At 41.4% G+C, this 13,387-nt stretch overlaps 1 pseudogene; it reads left to right on the top strand.

The window, feature by feature from the left end:
- The first annotated feature begins 9,073 nt into the window (after positions 1–9,073).
- LOC100448736 (phosphatidylinositol 4-kinase type 2-alpha-like) lies at positions 9,074–10,912 on the top strand (annotated as a pseudogene).
- The last annotated feature ends 2,475 nt before the right edge of the window (positions 10,913–13,387 follow it).

Here is a 13,387-nt window from a genome sequence, read left to right as displayed (position 1 = left end):
CCGGCCGTGTGAGGTGTCAGTCTGTCCCTGCTGGAGGGTGCCTCCCAGTTAGGCTGCTCGGGGGTCAGGGGTCAGGGACCCACTTGAGGAGGCAGTCAGCCCGTTCTCAGATCTCCAGTTGCATGCTGGGAGAACCACTGCTCTCCTCAAAGCTGTCAGACAGGGACATTTAAGTCTGCAGAGGTTACTGCTGTCTTTTTGTTTGTCTGTGCCCTGCCCCCAGAGGTGGAGCCTACAGAGGCAGGCAGGCCTCCTTGAGCTGTGGTGGGCTCCACCCAGTTCAAGCTTCCTGGCTGCTTTGTTTACCTAAGCGAGCCTGGGCAATGGCGGGCGCCCCTCCCCCAGCCTCGCTGCCGACTTGCTGTTTGATCTCAGACTGCTGTGTTAGCAATCAGCGAGACTCCGTGGGCGTAGGACCCTCTGAGCCAGGTGCGGGGTATACTCTCCTGGGGCACCGTTTCCTAAGCCCGTCGGAAAAGCACAGTATTCGGGTGGGAGTGGCCCGATTTTCCAGGTGCCGTCTGTCACTCCTGGAAAGGGAACTCCCTGACCCCTTGCACTTCCCAAGTGAGGCAATGCCTCGCCCCTGCTCCGGCTGGCGCACGGTGCGCTCACCCACTGACCTGCGCCCACTGTCTGGCACTCCCTAGTGAGATGAACATGGTACCTCAGATGGAAATGCAGAAATCACCCGTCTTCTGCGTTGCTCACGCTGGGAGCTGTAGACCGGAGCTGTTCCTATTCGGCCATCTTGGCTCCTCCCGACTTTCTGTTATTTTATGCCTCGTATTAGAGAACAAGATTATTCTTAAAAAGTAAGGCTTAGTCTTTTGATATTTGAATCTGATTTGTATTTCCAAGCCTACTTTCCCAATTTTAAGGAAACATAGAACTTTATCTCTGCCTAATATGAAACATCCTTAAAATGTGCCTCTTTTCCATCTTTGCTCAATCAATCACTTTTAATAAAACGCAGATGCGGGCAAAGACCTTCCCAGACATACACTGAATAGAAGGATCATCCAGGAAATGCTTTCTTTGATAAAGCAGATTCAAGACTTCTTTTTGGCTAGGAGAATAAAGAGAGAAGAATGTTCCTGGCCTTTAATTGGTTCACAACCACTTTGTAGCATCTAATCCCAAAGCTCTGACCTTGCTCTAGTTTGTAGATATAAAAAATAATTTATTATAATTTTTATACTTCCTTAAAGATTTTTAAAATTTGCATGTGGCCCTTTTTAATTAGACACCTCTGTATGATATCCATTTTGTGCTCTGTAACTTATTAATGTAACATAAAACAAAACTGAATCTACATATTAGACATATATTTCACAATTATATTTCAATTTAAATACCACCGAAATCCTTAATTCTATCATGAATCACACTTTTAATGTCTCATGCTGTTATAGATTTTACAAAGATCAGACATTTTAATTTTTTTCCTAAGATTTCCTGTGCATCTCAGGTGATAAATATAAGAGTAAGCAGATGAGAATGGAAGCAGTAATCAAGCGGTGATTCTCCATCATAGCTGTGCATTCCAGATCCTCCTCACCCCCACCTCCACCCCTCCCACATGGGAAAGCTTTTGAATTTACCATTGCTTAATCTTGCCTCATCTCAGATTAAATATGTCCTGGATGAGTCCCAGGCAAGTTTGTTTCACAAGTTCATTTCAGGTGATTCTAACATGCATCAGTTTAGGAATCCCTGAAATAGACCAGGATTTCTAATAGTAATATAGGAGGAGAAAGGGGAAATCCACAGAAAAATAGCTGGCGTAGGGTTAGGTGCATAAGAACTGAAACACCTGGTGAGGAGGAACACAGACTAGAGTACCAAAAGCATAATTATGGTATTTTAAAAAAGCGTCATTGTGGTTTTGATAGGGAAGTTCTACAGGAGACCATCAGATATGGATAGCAAATGGTCAAGAGGATTAAGGAATGAGTTTCCTAGATTTAAAGGATAGACAACCCCAGGAAGTAAACAGTCCTTTAAAAGATTAAGGAGCATAGTCATATTTCACAGGACATTTGGAAAGACTTTCAAATAGCTTGGGTTAAAAAGCCAGTCAGATGGCTATTTATAGTGAAATAGTGAGAGAGACTACATGAGTCAGAGATTAGAAATCAATTATTTAGGTTTGATACACAGCCCTATTTAGAATAAAAGTGCAATTGATTTGGTAGAACTTTAAATAATTTGCTACAGTAAGTACTAAAGAACTGAAAGTAAACTGTTCAAGCCATCTAGATAAAGCTCATAGGGCCTTGAAATCCTTAATTCTAACACAGTTGATTTGAAAGTGTGAGATGTTAGTTCTACAATATATTTCTTATAAATATAAAGCATAGCACCTCCAAAATCTTCTCCTCCCTCACTGTGTATTTGGTTCTTCATTTAAAACTGGAAAAGCCACTGGGGATAAACAAAATAAAATAAATGACAGAAACCTCTAGAAATATGAGAAAAAGTTTCCTGCAAGGGGGCATTTAATCTGGTGACCTGAATTCTCTGTACTAGGGGTTAAAACACCTGATTGTGCTTCTTTTTCTCTTAAACAACACGAAACACCAATACTGGTTTATTACTATACTAGCTGTAATTGTTGTTAAAAGAAAAGCCTTAGACAAATGTAATTTAACAGAGTTTAGCTGAGCAAAGAACATTTGGTAAATCAGGTAGCCTGAACCAGAAGAGGTTCAGAGAGGCTACCCTGAAGCTGCATAGTAGAAGATTATTTATGGACAGAAAAACGAAAGTGATGAACAAAAAAGGGAAGTGGTTACAGAAATGGCTGGATTGGTCACTTTTGCTATGCTTTAGGATAGAGCTTGGTTAGACTGTGCCCCTGCCTGTCAGGTCTGTGGAACATTGAACTTGAGAATGATGATTTAGGGTACGTGGTAGAGAAAATATCTAAGCAGCGAAACATTCAAGATTTGGCCCCGCTGCTTCTAACAGCAAATGCTCATGTGTGTGAACAAAGAAATGACTTTAAACGGGAATTTACATTAAAAAAAATTGCAGACTGGCTCTGTGATAGTAAAGAAAAGCCTGTTTTCTTGGAAGGAATTCAAGCAAGCTGCAGAAATTTGCATAGCTAAAAGGAAGATAAGCACTGATAGCCAAGACAATGGGAAAAAAGGCCAAGATGGCATTTTAGAGAAGTTCCTTGTACCCTCTCCCATCATAGGCCTAAAGGCCTAGGAGGAAAGTATGGTTTCATGGGCCAGGCCTAGGGCCTGCTGCTCTGCACACCTCAGGACACTGCTCCCCATATCCCAGCTGCTCCAGATCCAGTTGTGGCTTAAAGGGAACCAGATATAGCTCAGGCTACTGCTTCAGAGAGTGTAAGCCATAAGCCTTGGCAGCTTTCATGTGGTATAAGGCCTGCAGGTACACAGAGTGCAAGAGTTGAGGCTTGGGATCCTCTGCCTAGATTTCAGAGAATGTTTGGAAAAGCCTGGCTGTCCAGGAAGAAGCTTGCTAAAGGAGGGAGCCCTCATGGAGAACCTATACTAGGGCAGAGCAAAGGGGGAATGTGAGGTTGCAGCCCCCAAACGGAGTCCCCACTGGGGCACTTCCTAGTGGAGCTACAAGAAGAAGGCCACCATATTCCAGACCCTGGAATGGTAGATACAGCAGCAGCTTGCACCTTGCACCTGGAAAAGCTGCTTGAACTCAACCCCAGCCACTGAGAGCAATTGTAGGGGCTGAAAACTGGAGAGCCACAGAGGCAGAGCTGCCCTTGGCTTTGGGAGCCCACCCCTTGCACTAGTGTGCCCTGTATGTGAGACAAAGAGTCAAGGGAGATTATTTTGGAGCTTTAAGATTGAATAACTTCCCTGCTGGGTTTTAGACTTGCACGGGGCTGTAGCCCCTTTCCTTTGGGCTATTTATCCCTTTCAGAATGGGAGTATTTACCCAATGCCTGTACCCCCAGCGTATCTTGGGAATAACTAGCTTGCTTTTGATTTTACAGGCTCATAGGTGGAAGGGACTTGCCTTGTCTCAGATGAGAATTTGGACTTTGGACTTTGGACTTTTGAGTTAATATTGATATGAGTTAAGACTTTGCGGGACTATTGGGAAAGCATGATTGTGTTTTGAAATGTGAGGAGGACATAAAATTTGGAAGGTCCCAGGGGTGGAATAATATGGTTTGGAAATGTGTCCCCACCCAAATCTCAGGTTTAATTGTAATCCTCAAAGTTGGAGGTGGGGCCTGGTGGGAGGTGATTGGATCATGTAGGTGGAATTCTCAGGAATGAGTTAGCACCATGCCCTCAGTTTTGTTCTCATGATAGTGAGTGAGTTATTCTGAGATCTGGTTGTTTAAAAGTGTGTAACACTTCTCCCCTCACTCTCTCTTGCTCCTGCTCTAGCCATGTAAGACATGGTTGCTTCTCCTTCACCTTCTACCATGACCGTAAGTTTCCCAAGGCTTCCCCAGAAGCAGCAGCCACTATGCTTCCTGAACAGCCTGCAGAACCATGAGCCAATTAAACCTCTTTTCTTATAATTTACCCAGTCTCAGGCATTCCTTTACAGCAATGTGAGAACAGACTAACACTAGCTGAGGCTTTGATGTAAACCCAATATTGTCTCCCAATGAGCTAGATAAGGCAAAACATGCATCGCAAAAACTTATGTGAACCTATCTGAAGATTTACCCAAAGTACACTTGATTCTTTTTCTTTATGACCCATACTTCGAGTTTGTTGTTTTGGGCAGGGAAGAGGGACAAAAGCAAAGAAAGTTAAAACTAAAGGAAGCATATTAAGAGAAAAATGAAGGAAAGTAAAATGGTTTCTTCATAAGGCTGATAAAATATCTAGCTTTATCCACTCGACTTTGACTTTTTGAATAAATAGAGAATGATATCCCAAAGAAGGAAGCTATCATGAGAGAATTCAGAGAACAAACAGGATGTTGAAAGCTAATTAATTCCTCCTCCTACTCTGGCATTAATACTTTTTTTAGTATCATGGTCCCAAAATGCCCTTGGAGTTGATTCTTACACTAATGCTCTCACTACTCTGATTGAAATGGGAGTTACGATCAGGATCTCTTCAGTGGTAAGATTGCAGAATTTATATATTTTTTTCTTACTTTTGATGATTCCTTTCAGATAGATTGTCAACTTCAATTTTTGCCTTTGCTGGTCAGGTGCCATGGTTCTTATTTATCTTACCTTCATTTATGTACCAGTATTTAATCTCACAGATGTATTTGCACATCTATATCAAACCATGATTTTTAGTTCTTTGTGCCCATTTTCTCTATGCTTCTTGACTTTATGCCTGTTACACAATCATCCTGTACTTTTTCATGTCCCTAATAAGATTGAATGCCACTCATAGAATTCTAATCTTATCTTTTAGAAAATCTTACATCAATGTTTCTCAGGTATTTCTTAACACATTTCTCCCAACATCAAAGTACACTGACAGGGTAGAGGGATCAAACAGAAAGAATGAAGTTGTCATTACATTCTTCTTACTATTTTAAATTATATTAATCTGATATTATTTAACATTTGCCTTAATATAAAAATTAGAGTGATGCTTGTGTGTCTTTTTTTTACAACGAATAGCTTGAATTTGATACTGCAGTGGGTTTATCATAGCATGCTATAACTACTTTAACTTTAGCTCTTAGTTGCACTTGTATATTTGTGTTAGAGTGATGGATTGTTTGTTAGCATGTCTCCTGTATATTGTCTTTTCCATCAGATAATTTAGTTTGTTGCAGGTGGTCAGTATTACCAATTTAGAAGGAGGACTAAAGGGATAATGAGGAGTATAAATAAATAAAGGAGAAAGAGGTGGAAAAACAGGAAAAGGAAAACAGACATTTCCATAATGTATAGTCTTTGCCACTCTGATTGCAGAACATCTGTGTAATTGTTCAACCTGTGCATAGCAACTCTATAAAAACCTCTGCTGATATGCATCAAAACAAAAATACTCTGTAATAATTTCATATCATGAACAAACAATTCATTTACATCTAATAAGACAGCTTGTATGTTAATTCAGAGAAATCAGGTGCTACAATCTTAGAAGATAAACCGAGCTGATTTGTAATTAACGCAGGTTTATATCAATAAGAATATATTACATTAAAACTGAAAAAAAAGAAAGAACAATAGCAGTTATCTCGTCTGCATTAAGCGTGTTTCATTTTTCCTGGTATACACCCTGTGGATTTTACAGTACTTGTGAGATAGTGTAATTGTCAGGTCTCTTAACTTATGGCTTGTTTTCACCACAGACGATGGTTTTCTCCACTGCCACACAGACCCTTACAGATAAGACGGCTAAGTTTCAAAGGTGTGGAACCCTGGTTTCCTTTGCTGAAGGTGTTTTCTAATGATTTGTGAGTTTCAAGGCTATAAACAGAAGTTTTGAAGTACCTGAACACATGTTCCATCCAGGGTATACATGGCAGTCAAGGTCCATTAGCTTTAAGCAAGATCTAGAGGATCTTTAAAGAGAACTCAAACATCGGAGAAAATGCAAACACATGAAGATGAAATAAATAGAAAACAAGCTAACTTAATGATGAAAGAGAATTTTAGTTTATGAGTTTCTGAAACTGATGAAGAACTATAAACGGAATGCTCACAATTTACAAATGGATCAAGCAATGCCTGTGACCTGCCTGAGAAGACCAAACACTAATGCTGTGGCCTTGAGAGTTTCATTGGGATTCCTTACATCTCAATGTAAAAAATCTAAATCTAAGTGGAGAATGCTTCCATGAAAGACATCTCTGAGCCACTGGAAAATGTTGTGTTTCATCAGAAAGTGAAAGTCATCTCCTGATAATAGTAATGGTAGAGCCAATTCCCATCATGGATAAAGAACAGACCTTTTTCCTCCCAAGTTTTTTAAACCAGGTAATTCTAGGTTTCTTATGTGAACTTAGGGAGAGGGAAGGTTTCCACAGAGATTGACACTGTTGATTACACTGGTGATTAGGTGTTCTGAGTCCGTTTTAATTTACCCTAAAAAGGGTAGGTGACATTTTATTTTCTTGCCAGGTTCTGACAAAGCTTCATATTCACTATCCTTATTTTGCATCTTACATGACACATGAAGCCAAGAAGAGGACTGAAGATTCATTTTTTTTAGAAAAAAAAAAAGCATTTCTCAAAGAAATTTTGAAAAGCTTGGCAATCCCTATTATACCAATTAAGATATTCAAGCGTCACAGTAGATTCCTAATCTCACCATGGTGAAAAACAGTTGTCAGTTATCGAAGCAAGAGTCTAGAACTGCAATAGCCACACACACACAGCTTGATTCTTTTCAATTCATTCAAAAATAATTTGTATTCATCAGCAAAAAGTGTATGCTAATTCATGGAATATTTTGTTATATTAAAGTTGTCGGTCTTTCTATTGTTTTTATTGCCAAACCATCACTATGTCTCCTTTCCTATATCTTTATTTTCTTTCTGTTATTACAGTACAGAAAGTGTTTACAGTGTACAGAAAGTGTTTACAGTGTACAAAAAGTGTTTACAGAAAGTGTTTTACTTTCTGTAAAAACAGTACCTAAAGATATGTAGAAAAAGAAAGCATTTTATTTCTGAATTGCACTTTTGATATGAGCAAACCCTGTTATACTCCTCATCAAATGCATTAGACCTACCATCCTGGCTTAGCAGAGGTGCTCTTGTTATCTATGTACAGGCTCCTCCTTAGAGTGAAATCTTCTCCACTAGAAACTACATAAAGAGATAGAAAATAATGTATTGTTTTCATTATTATGTACCTGATTTAAGTTTTATGTACAAAAAGTGTTTAGTATAATGGTCTAGTAATAAACAAAATGTCAGTGTGTCTTTGTCTTTTAATAGGGAAGAGGTAGATGGAGAGATGGAGATGTGGTACTACACTGCTTCACAATCTTCATGAATTTCTGTAGAGCTGAAGGAAACCATCTAGGCTACAGTATTTAACAATAAAGATCAATAGCACAGAGTCTCTATGATATACTGCATAGCTTCATACAGAAAGCGTTTTAACCTAAAGCTTTTTAACCAATTTTATAAAATTCTATGTGCATGTGTACTAAATTTTCTCCACTGTCTTGGTGTTTTAAAAGACTCTGGTAAATAGCATCACTGTCCAAAGAAAATAAAAATACTGGAGAAAACAAAAAATACCTAGTGGTTATACTTACTGAAATAAAAATGCTTATACTCTGAACATATGGGTCTTTAATGAACGTTTAAAAAACGCATTCTTTTGAAGTTTCAATACAGCACATTTTGAAAACTATTAGTTTTATGTACATATTTGGGTTTGCTTACATATCAAAATTTCCCCCACATTAATTAAAATTGGGCATCTTTTGGATTATTATTGCATATTCTTCTAGGATTTATTTAAAATGCCAAAATAATTTTATGTACAGAGTAATGACATTATTTAAAACAATGGGGAAAATACAACTTTGAATTTGTGAAGTTGGTTTTATCATTTCATTATATTGCAAGAGAAACAATAACTGATTATGCTAACAGTACCATCATGAGAGTTTTTAAATTTGTTTTAATCAATGAATAAGAATATTTTGTACTTGGTTATTATTAATACAGAAATGACTGTTTGTAATTTTGTTTGTTTCTTAGTAGGATATGTTTTTCATCTTCTCCCTAACAATCTTTTTAGTCTTCTTACTTAGTAATTGTTTTTCACCCTAAAATGCAATTGTTAAAGATAAAAATTAGTATTCTCTAATCTAAAAAACTTAAAAAATTACTGGAGGGGAATTAATTCCATCCAATTGAAAAAAATTATGTCTTTATTACAGATAACCACTGGAGAAGAAAATAGGGACACAGCATTAATAACAGGGAACTTAAAATAGCTTAAAAGCTTTCAGAGAATTTTTGAATTTATGAACAACAATACGATAAATGTTATATTAATGTTATAAAGGATGTGTTATACAGGTGTACATGTGGTCTCATTTTGTTTTAACGTGGTACTGTAGTACAAAATGGATTGTCGCAAGAAAAAATAATGTCATCAGAGGCCAAAAACATGAGCAATATTTCTGCAGGAAGAATGTTTCCACATCCAAACTGTGGTGGCGCAGGTCCAGGGTTTGCTGTGGCAGCACACAATGCTCAGGCCCACCAGGAGCTGAATGAATTCCTGGAGGACCTTGAGTTCGAGGCTGCGGTGCGGCAGGCAGAACTGGCCATTAAGCACATCATCTTTCCCAAGCCCCATCTACCAGGGCTCCAGCAGAAGCTACTTGTCAAGGACCCTCACGGGGTTCTGGAGGGTTACAATGGACTCATCCATCATTCTCTGAGTTGTGAGCCCATTGCTATTGCTTCTTTGTTGTTCATAGGCTGGGGTTCCAGGAGAGCAGAGACAGAGAAGACTGATAACTGAGGCCTCTTGCTAGCTGCTTTGGATAAGAAAATAATTCTGAAGACTTAACAATATGAATATATGCATTTTGCTTTTTTTGCCAATAAATAAAAGATCACTGTTGTCTTCAAATCCAAGAATGAAGAGCCCCTATGGGCAACTTAATCCTAAGTGGATCAAGTGGTTGCAGAAGCTGTGCCATCCCTGCTGTTTTGGCCATGGTTCATACCTTGTCCTCAACCAGGGTTACCTCTCAGAGGCAGAGGGTGACCTGGTGGACCGAAAACTAGAATGCAACATTGTACTCCTCACAAAGGTAGTATACCTGGCCAATAAGACATTCAACTATAGTGCCATTGACAGAGTGATGTCCAGGGGCAAGCAGCTTGTGCTAGAGAAAGTGTCAAAAGTTGGGCAGTGGTTTAACCCCATCGGGCAACCCACCAAAGGTTGGCTCATTCCAGCTTTTTGTTGAAGGCTATAAAGATGCAGACTATTGGGTGTGGCATTTTGAAGCAGAACCTCTTCCTGAGAACATTAACCAGCAACTACTCCTGCAGTTCCAGCCGCTGGTGGTGCTGGATCACATCATCTGCGACACTGACGGAGACAATGACAACTGGTAAATGTGACTGTCCAAAGGATAGATCTAGCTTTCAGCACACAGACTGGGTGATGGTGAAGGAGCCTGTTATCAAGGTGCCTGCCATAGACAGTGGGTGGCCTTCCCACAAAAGCAGCCTGACTCCTAGAGGGAATATCCTTTGCACTGGGCCTGGTTGCCCCGGACAAAAGTCCCATTCTCTTAGGAGTTCAAAGATCTGATCCTTCCAAAGATATCCAACCCAACTTCAAGGACTTGCAAGAGGACCTACGTGAACTCTTCAGGAAAGCTCCTGGGTTGAGTCTGGTGGCTCATGCCTGTAATCCCAGCACTTTGAGAGACAGATCACTTGAGCTCAGGAGTTGGAGACTAGCCTGGGCAAATGGGGAAACCCTGTCTCTACAAAAAAAAAAAAAAAAAGTAAAAATTATCCCGGTATCATGGTGCATGCCTGTAATCCCAGCTACTTGGGAGGCTGAGGAGGAAGGATTGCTTGAGCCCAGGAAGCGGAGGTTGCAGTGAGCCAAGATCAGGCAACTGCACTCTAGCCTGGGCAACAGAGCGAGACCTTGTCTCAAAAAAAAAAAAAAAAAATCTGGTTTTGACAAGGACCAGTTTGATAAGCAGGTTACTGTCATGCTGGGTCAGATCCTAAATCTGACTCAGGCCTTGAAAGACAAGAGTCCCCTGTACCTTGTTCAGATGCCACCTGTGGTTGTTGAGATGAGATGGCCCACTCCCATCAGTGGTTTTCTAGCGAATCCTACACACAGAGATTTCAGAGCTTCAAAAGTCAGAGGCAGGCAAAGGAAGCACTGTCTGACACTTGTGGGAGGAAGCCTGCAGAGTGGGGTTCAGGAAAATCCAGAGAAGCCAGTGGAGAGCAGCACCTTTAAAATCCCTCCCATTCTGCTTGCCACCACCCTCGGGTCTTTCCTACCCACAAGGAGAAGCACAGTCAGGAAGAGTGAGTGCTCCTTGGCCCTTCTTAGTGCCAGGGATGCCTGGGAAGAAGCATCTCCCTTCCAGCATCTGCTGGTGGCAGGATGGGACAGTCCCTTCCTTCCCTGACACCTTGCTCTACTGTAATTCTCTATTCTGCATCAGCAAAAGCAGACAAACAAGAAAACCAATGCTTGTAGCAGAGCCCCAGTTCCCCTCATGTCGGAAACCTTTAATCCAGGCCTAAATTAGCATAGATCCAGACACTCAGCTGCCTTGCTGTTGCTTACTCCCACGAGCCAAGACTGTGTCAGAGGGCAACTGGATGGCTCACAGTGCTGGAACAGACAGAAGCCACACCTTTCCTTTGGGTTTTTGCCAAGCCTTCTTCCCCTTCTCCCACTAGTGCTGTAGGGTGGCTGCAAACCTCTAAACAGTTCTCCCAGAAGGGAGGTTCTTGCTCTACACCTCCCAGTAGTTTTGCACACAATCATGGGGAGCTCTTTGCTCACTGCCATGCTGCAGCTTGTCTGGCTGTCAAGCAGAGGCAGAAAGAGCTAGTCTTAGCAATATATTTTAATAAGAAGTTGACTCCCAGCATGTAAAAGTGATCCACATGGCTTAAATGTATGCTGGGAGCTGTAAGTGCTCTATGGGTGAACTTATCCCGCCTTGCTTCCTGAGTCCCTGTTCCCAACCATCTAATTTGTTCCTTTTGTTTTAATTTTTTCCCCCAACTCTTTTGACCTAAGAGTTCAGTTTGTCTTCTGAGTGGGTGTCTGTGAGGGTTCTGGGGTGAGTCTTGGTTTACAAGAGGACAGGATATTAGTTATTGGATTTCTTTCTATGCTACCACTGCTGATTGGTGGAAGTAACAAGACTTGTATTCTGCCTCCTGCCTCCTAATTGGCAGATTCCCTTTACTCTCTGACTTGTCTCAGGCCAGTTTCTTCATGGCTTCTTGAGAAAGACAGGGCCCAAAAGAGAGAGGTCTACAAACTGTCCCCCAGTTCCTGCCCAGCCCAGTGCACATCTTCTTGCTTCCTTGTAACTTTTTCCCCTGCTACCCAACCCCACTTGCCAGGTGTTTGAGCCCTTTCTACACCAAACCAAAGAACGGCCTGAGGAGGAAGTAAAAAGGGTGCCATCTGTGGATGAGGGGCAGCTGTATTCATATGCCCTGTACTACTGAACACTTCACAGTTCTGGCACCTTGAGATTGGTTAATCAACTCAAAAAGAAACTGTCTTGAAGGTTTGAAGAACAACCAAAGAAAGGGAGCAAGGACTAGGGCTGTGTATCTTCTGCTTACCCAGCTTTGGAGCAGAGATGTGTCAGCTGGTCCAGGCTGGTCTCCTTCCAGTCCAGCCACCAGGAGTCTGCTTGTCACCTGGGATTACTGAGGTGGCTGGCAGAGAGAAGGCCATTCCATGAGTGCCACCCAGCTGACAAGAAGAGTTTCTGTGCACGCCCTATGGAAAAAGGCACAGCTCACCTGCCTTCCTCAGCCTTGACAATCCCATGCAGCTAACTTGGACCCTGGCCTTGGGAACAATGTTTGAGAGAATACCCGTGCCCTGACTGTAGGAGCCAGTAGGGGATCCAGGTGTGCATGGCTGTCTGTAGACATCTTTACACAAACCTGTTGGTAATGCTGCCCACTTGGTGCTCAAGAGAACCTTGGGGGTCTAACAGGGAATGTGGCTGCCTTACCCGGCCACATCCTCCATGCCAGATCTGCACATTGTCTTAATCCAGAGCAGCTCTGTGATCAGAAGGAAATTGGGCCCTATGTAAGGGGGAGCTGGCCCTGGGCCTAGCAGGCAAAAGAATGTGGGTGTCTTTTCCTGGCCTGTTTCCATTCTCCCTAGAAGCCTGTGCTTACGTTGCATTGAATGTGGACTCTGGAAGAGCCAGTGGTCCAGAGTGCCACAGAAGGCTTCTGGGTGGCACTTCATAGAACGGCATGGTCCCTCTGCCAGCCATAGGTCCTACCCCCAACATCAGGGAGTGGAGGTTGGGCTGTGAGAGTGCTACTTCCCCCTGTGTTGTTTTTCTGATGCACTGTAGAAATTATACATAATATATTTAAATCAATGAAAACGTATGAATAACAAATCCAATTCTGAAACAAAAAAAGAAATTTTTAATGATGAGTATCCTGGAATGGAAGGAAGACAAGAAAGAAAATGGAAACCTGACAGCATGTATATATTAGTCCATTTTCACACTGCTGTAAAGATACTACCTGAGACCAGGTTATTTATAAACAGAAAAGAGGTTTAATTAACTCACAGTTCTGCATGGCTGGGGAAACCTCAGGAAACTTACAGTCATGGTGGAAGGCGAAGGTGAAGCAAGGGCCTTCTTCACATATTAGCAGGAGAGAGAAAGACCGCAGGGGAAACTCCACTTTTAAAACCATGAGA

This window comes from Pongo abelii, chromosome 19 (assembly GCF_028885655.2).
Source record: "Pongo abelii isolate AG06213 chromosome 19, NHGRI_mPonAbe1-v2.0_pri, whole genome shotgun sequence".
Classification (NCBI taxonomy): Eukaryota; Metazoa; Chordata; class Mammalia; order Primates; family Hominidae; genus Pongo; species Pongo abelii.
This window is presented reverse-complemented; position numbering and strand designations above follow the sequence as displayed.